The sequence below is a fragment of the Haemaphysalis longicornis genome, unplaced genomic scaffold, assembly GCF_048455015.1.
Source record: "Haemaphysalis longicornis isolate Haplotype H1 unplaced genomic scaffold, Haemaphysalis longicornis Haplotype H1 scaffold_1, whole genome shotgun sequence".
Taxonomy (NCBI): domain Eukaryota; kingdom Metazoa; phylum Arthropoda; class Arachnida; order Ixodida; family Ixodidae; genus Haemaphysalis; species Haemaphysalis longicornis.
Genome location: NW_027526203.1, coordinates 240608111 through 240615588, shown reverse-complemented (window position 1 = coordinate 240615588; position 7478 = coordinate 240608111).

Genomic DNA, 7478 nt, shown 5'->3' with positions numbered 1-7478 from the left:
ATAACGAAAATTTTTGTCGTCCCGTTGACTTCGTTATAACGAGGAATTACTGTATATATATATATAAATATATTGCATCTTGTATCACGCGCGAAAGCGTGCTTTGTAGATGCCACAGTTTATGTGCATCAATGGAGCGTGCCACAAGTTCTGGGCATACCGATGCTCAGAAACCACCCTTATTACATTACCAGGTTGAAATGCTGCCTGGTCCGGTAATGACGACGCAAGATACCACGGGCGGCCGTACTAGATGGGTTCAACCATGCTAGGTGAGGCTCCCTGGGACACAAAACAGCATTTCCTCACAAAAGAAGGATTTGGCAACCCTGGTTGAGTATATTTGCTAAAAAACTTCCCAATGATTACACAATCACACTATCGGCCTTCAGGCACTCGATGGGCGGAGCTGGAGATCTTCGGGAAAGGCTTTCGTCCCGCAGTGGACACAGCAAGGCTTTTATTTATTTATTTATTTACAAGATACCTACATCGCCACGAGGGCATTTTTGTAGGGGGGACATGCAACATGTACAGAACAGAGTATACAAATACATTTATACATTCATACACTTTTTCAAAAGCACTTATTCGTAGTGATTAAAAAAAAAACGAACACCACACTGATCATAAGCGGGAGAAAAAAAGATCGTTATTTTGAAGACTAACCAATTCCTCTGACAACATATTCCAGTCACTTATTGTTTTAGGGAAAAAAGAATTTGCAAGAATATTTGTACTGTGGGAATACTCTCGCACTTTGTTTGGATTATCATGACGAAGTGATATGTATATATCACTTATGTATATGTATATATGTATATGTATATATCACTGATGGTATATATATATATATATATATATATATATATATATATATATATATATATATATATATATATATATACATATGAAGACTGGTCCTCCAGTCGAAACGTCAGTGAACCACTGTTTTTGTTTTTAATCGTGCGTCTACCATTTTCTCAACTATTTTTTCTGGCTCCTCGAGAAGTTTCTTTTACTGCTTATATATATATATATATATATATATATATATATATATATATATATATATATATAGTCTGGAAACAAGACTCACAAAGAGTGCGAGAAAATATGGTAAGTAAACACACAGACACATGAAAAAACATTAAAAAATGAAAGTTAAGCTTGTTAAATGAAAGTTAAAATGAAATGAAAGGTAAGCTGATTTCAGTGTTATAGATACCCAATGTAGCAAGGCAGAGGGCAGGGCAAGGGAAGGTAGCATGTTCATACAATCGGATCATGGTTGGAGGGCAGCGAAAAAAATTGGAAGTGGAAAAGGTAGGAAAAATATAAAAATAAAAAAATAATAAAAATCACCCGGTCCGAACATGAGAGAGAGTAAGGAAAAAACAATCAACTCAAAAAGGTAATTGCTAGTTTCAGCGTGGCAACAGGGGGTAAGAGAGTGGCTGAAAGAAGACATGCCAATGCACGCATATGGTGCACACCCGGCCATACACATTTGTTCTAACAGATTCAGAGTCACGTGATTGAATCATGAGAGAGTAGTATACTTGGCTTGTAGTGGTGCGATGAAAGGGAAGGGCACACAAAGGCAGTCAGACAGGGTGTTTCGAGAGGAAATCAGCGTACATTCCTTCAGGTGCGCATCATGCGCGTGCATCTGTCTTTTGTTCTGTTTCGTTTCACGACGCTTTGCCCCTGTTTTTTTTCCTACCGCTATTTAGGAATGTACGCTAATTTCCTCAAGAATGTAGCCCAAATCCTATTTTACCCAATTTGTACACCCCGAACATGCTTCAGGAGAGAATCGGGTTGAACCTGATTTCCCCCCGAATGCACCTTTTCAAAGTAGCGATCTGCACAGTTGTGTGCTGACAGTCCGCCGTTCTCAACCGGTACTTGCTGGAAGCAAGCCCCCAAAACACAGCTGTAGAACTCATTGAGTATTGGCATGACTCTACTGCTCGCTACCCCTGGCTGGCAAACGCTGCACTGACATTGCTGTGCCTAGCCAACAGAAGCTGTGACGTCGAGAAAACTTTCTCCCTGCTAAGATACGTTGAAAAATCGGAAGCTCTCGAATGGGGGCCGACAAGTTGCGCATGAAGGTGGTAATGTATGTGAACAAGGATGTGTAAAAAATCGATGAACAGCTTTTTGTGAATAGAGTGCTTAATTTCTTAGAAATTTTGAACGCCCTTTGCTGCCATCATTACTGATTCATTTCCAAAGAAAGATGAAATTTCAGAGAGTATTTGCTATACAGAAAACCATGATGTTCCCTCGGTTATCAGCTTGATATAAACACCAATTTTAACAAGTTATAGTTTAGAAGCTCGTGATAACTTCTGATAAGAAGTGTGTATTACGAAATACATCAGTAGATTTAACCCGAAAAACAAAACGAATTTCAGAATGGTCTTACAAAAACACCCGATTTCTTCCTGCTTGCAGTCAAACGCGATTACAATGAACCCGGATGGAGCCATTTATGCTATATATCGAACAAAGAAAGATAAGTTACGAAAATAAATGGGAAACATACTCCTTATAACGAAGTTCACATCTGATATATCGATCTCGGCGCGCCTAGAATTGCCGCCAAAATGCATGCTCTCGGGGCGGCGATTGAGATGTTGATTGGCTGCGATGGAGATGTTGAGCCTCCCATGGAGCGATGTGACCCCCGGCACTTTCCGTAACTGTTTCCGCCGCGCCTGGCTCACGATTAAACCCTCCCAGTCAGCAATTCCGGACCAAGATGAAAGCATCGATGAACTTTGAGAAGAGCCCGCAAACGTTCCCGATGTTGTGCTGAAAGGAGTGCCCTTCAAAGATTGCCTGAGCACGGCCGCTCGATGGAAACTAGGTCCGGCCTGCCGAACGCGCCTCTCCGCCGGTGACGGCGTTAGTTTCCCTTTCCGCCGCAGCGTCAGTCGTGGCGCTAATCATCGGTGAAAGATGAGCGGCAGCTGCCGGCTGCGGTCACGGTTTCAATACGGTGTAAGTTGTTCATGACTGCCCCGACGGCCGAAGTCAGCATCCTTATAATTTATAATATTACGCGGTGATAAGTGAGGCGGAAACTCACAATATAGGCGTCACGGACTAACTAGTATTTCAGAAGTAGGCACAGCGCTACATTTGTTTTCCTTTTAGCGCGCCGCATGCGACGTTAGCAGGTGGCGTATTGCTAACGTCGAGCGCAATAGGCGGATTTCTTTCTAAAGACTTTCCCAAGGCTTTCAGGAATAATATTTAGCATGGCAAGCTAGTCTGAGCAACCGCATTTGTTTATTACAAAACAGCTTACAACTTGAGCGTACGTAAAAATTACATGAACGTTTCGTGCTGTGTCGTACACGCCCATTTCTCAATGCGCGTTTGACAAATGTGACTGGATATTTTCACACCTTGCTTTAACTGTGTTTTCAAAGAGAACTGGAATAATCTAATACCTTTTAGGATCCATTGGTCCATTTGCTTTGGAAATATTGTTCGACGGCGCGTTAGAGTACCGGGTACACAAAATTATGGAAGACACACGAATGAAATGGACAGATCGAACGCAACTATGAACTGATTTATTGCAACCAGAACACTATTTACATGGGAACCAAAACACGGAAATGAGTACAGGATGCAGTAGAATGCTGTAAAACTTCGGCAGTCGTTCTTTGATTTACACTAGTTGCACAACGTAATATACAGTTGGAAAATAAATTAAACTGTATTAAATCCATGTGACATCAAAGGTAAATTTAATACAACATTTAAAGAGGGATTTACTGGGTTTGTGAGAAAATATGCAATTCATCTTCGCCTATGGTTCACCAGCAATCAGCTTTACAAGCGGAAAACTTTTGGCGAGAAATGTTTTCCTGAAAGCTTAAGTAGATTCTCTAAAGAGCTATTAACGTCGCCAGCCCAGGTGGCAAGAAGCAGCCTCAATAGCTTTTTTAAGAACATTTCGCAAAGCTCATGACAGGGTACGGGTCCCTGTTGCTGGCGCACCACATCAGCGGACAGTCTGCGAGGTGTGGGAATACGGTGTTTGAAAGGAGCTTACAGATTTGTCCGCTGTGTCGAACTGCCTGTACAGCGCGATTCCCCTCGAACTTCTTCACTTGTTCACGAAATTCGTCGCAGCGTTTTTGCAGTTTTTGTAGTTTTTCGTTTAGTCTGTTTACTTTCATATTAAGGCGGCGGGCATTTCTCTTGGTGTTATCGAAAAAGCCTGTCAGATCGAACGAAGTCTGGCATTCTCGAGTCTCAAAATTACGTTGGCCGCATGATTGCATGTCCGTGAGAGAGTACAGGATTGGGTCTAATCTCTTTCGGTGAGTGCGGTTGACCTCTTTCTTCATTATCCGTTAGGCCCAGAATTGAACGCTCAATCGTTCCATGTTCTGCAACCATTGTGCTCACTTGCCCTTGATTGCGTACTTGAGATGCCGACGCACACGCCTCGAGCAGCGGCCGAACAAGCGCCCTCCTCCTTTTCGGGCTTTCCGGCAGCACGTACGTTGGGTACGGCGGAAATCTTGTCGACACAGCTGTTGGGAGCAACAACTTGCCCTACAATCCCACCGTGTAGTCATCCTCTTTGAAGTGCAGCGAGCGAACGACCGATCTGGAGCTTGGCTTCCATTGGCTGCCCTTGTTGATCCCTTGACGGGAGATGTGCAGCCAGGCGTCTCGGAGTCGTTCTTTGGAGGGAACTCGTGGCAGCAGACGCCCGGGGTTTTCGAGGAATTCGACTTGCAGCGCGGCACGCAGCAGTTTTGGGCATTTCATAACGAGGAGCACACTCGTACGATATATTGCACGAGCAGTGCGCGGAATTCGGCGAAACGAATAGCTCAAAGCGCTCACGCGTGCTTCAACAATCCCGCCGCTGCTGCTCTTCGCGCCCAAGCCGGAGTCTGCGCCGATACGTGGCACCCCACCGCGAGTACAAGCGGCAACCGTAAACTTCGCTTCCATGCCCTCGCCCGTCGCCGACGGGCGATGCTGCAAGCCGCATTCATCCTTCCAACCGTGTTGCTTGCCCGCGTTAATTCCGATTCCACCCTCCCGAAGTTAACATGTACAGATTATTAAAACTGGAAGCTGAGCTAATTCGGTTCCGTTCATAATGAAAAATGACAAGCAGCGTAAATGCTATACAACATAGAATCACGCAAAAATACACAAGTTATCACTGCCAAAAAGTTCTTATTAAATCTATTAATATCCACGCAAGCGGCCTATCAGACTTCACAGGTAAGATTTCACACATACGGGAAACTCGACCGCACATGCTAAATCAAACCACGAATCAAACGAAATACGGAAAGAAGAAAGCAAACCACAAACACATTACCGATAGTACACAGGTGTTTCCCTCAGGCAAAGCAGCGCATCTACGTACGCCGCGCATCGTACACAGCGCATCTAAGCATTTTATGTCCCTGTTTAACGAGTAAATATCCGGTTTACTAATAAATGTGACCTTCTGCAATTTCTCAGCATTTGGGGACATTTGGCTGGGATTAAAATTACCGTGCCTGAATTCAAACATGAGACTGCCCTGGGGCTGCTGAGCCTGTGTTTGGCAAGGTTAAAACACGGCCGTTTTAGAATTGTCCTTCAGTTAGCATGGTGCATGGGAGCAGTAATGGAGTTTTATATTCCAACACAAACGCGCTGCTGTGTTTAAAGCGAATTAGCATTGTAACATGCTGCACAGTCATATTCCCGAACATCGCGGGAACTGGGTTGCGGGAGCGGCCGCATCGCACTCGTCTTTTTAAACCGCGAACAAGAATTACCGTCATCAAACAGATGAAATTCTTAGGCATTGGAGATATATCTTTGCCGTAAATTGTGGTGTCATTATTTTCCAGATACGTGTGTTAGAACGCGAGTAAACGACGTTTAAAGGGGCGATGATCGTCGATATTCCGTAGGCGCTCCGAAGCGAGGGCCGCGGGAGCCGTCACCGATGTGTGGCGCCCCCGCCGAAAGTAGCGGCGGCAACTGACAACTCCGCTGTCACGCGCCTGCCCATTGGCGGCGCGTGAATGGGCAGGCCGGACCTAGTTTCCATCGAGCGGCCGTGGCCTGAGTGTCGACGACGACGCTGCCTTCACTGTGAGCCCCTCGGATGCCGACACCGTCTCCGGTGTCATGGCTGCTGGCGCTGCTCGAGGCAACGAAGAGGCGGAGGATGTCGCGAGTGAAAGCCGCCCGATGCTTAATGAAGCGCTTTCGGCAGTCAGTGGGCTCCAACAATATTGAAGGACACGGACTGCAACTGATGCAAATTGTGTCTTATGTAGAGAATGCTGTGCTTGTCGACGCCGCTAACACAAAAGTGACAAGAATCACCGCTTTTTGGGAAAGTAGGTAGTTACAGCGGAAAGTAGCTTTATTGCTTGCAATAAATAGATAGTTTTGTGTATGGTAATGGCATACTTTAATGTGTTCATTTCTGCATGCGGGGATGGCAAGAGGGGGGGGGGGGGGGGGTTGAGGGGGTCCCGCGTATTGCGAACTCGTAACAAATAAATCGGTATAGGCGAGTTCGGCTATTTCGAACTATTGGATATATCGAACTAATCGTGTCGCATATTGCAGTTCGCTATAACCGGGTTTTACTGTATAAGTTTTAAAATAGCAGCCGATTTTTACACGCCCCCATTTTAAAAGCAATATAAACCACAAAAACAAACAACCCGACGTATACATTAAATAATAAAAGACTTAAAATCGAGCTTGTGTAACATTTGCGATCGCGGTGAAATCAATGTAGGTTTGACCTATCTTAACACACTGCTGTCTACCATGCAAATAATTTTCTAACACCCATAAAAAGTACCGCAAAATCCGAGCAACGATAGTTGCTTGGGGTTCATAGCAGATTATGACGTACGTTGTAAAATGCCTGACTAAGATCGAATAATAGCGCCCAGCCAGCCCGATTGTGCTCGAAAATTAGTTGAGCATGTCGGAACATTCTTCAAGAATCCCTTGCGTACCCGGACCACGAAGGAACTCCTATTGGCTGAACGAAAGGACGTCATTCCCCTTTGATGCATTTTGTGTTCATTTTGTCGCGCGCGCCTCCTTTGAACAGTGGACCAACTACAGTAGTTTTCCTATTAATTGTAATGACCGATAACCGCATTCGGTATAGGGCTAGCAAAACGTCCTTAATTGTGGCAAATTTTCTGCGCAGATCGTTGATAGAAATATTGCCTATGCCCGGCGATTTGTTCGGTTTCAGGCTATAAAGGATTGCTCTGAGTTCATTTTCTGTTAGAAGTAGAAGGCAAGCCGAATGAAGGAAACCTTTCTTTTGGAGGGAGAATTGTTCTGTACTTTGTCTTGCACTGCCGTTAACTTGGGAAAAATTCTTGTTAAATTCATCCGCGGAATTTTGCCCGTGTGAGGAAAAGTGCGTGGATATAAAGTTGCCATTT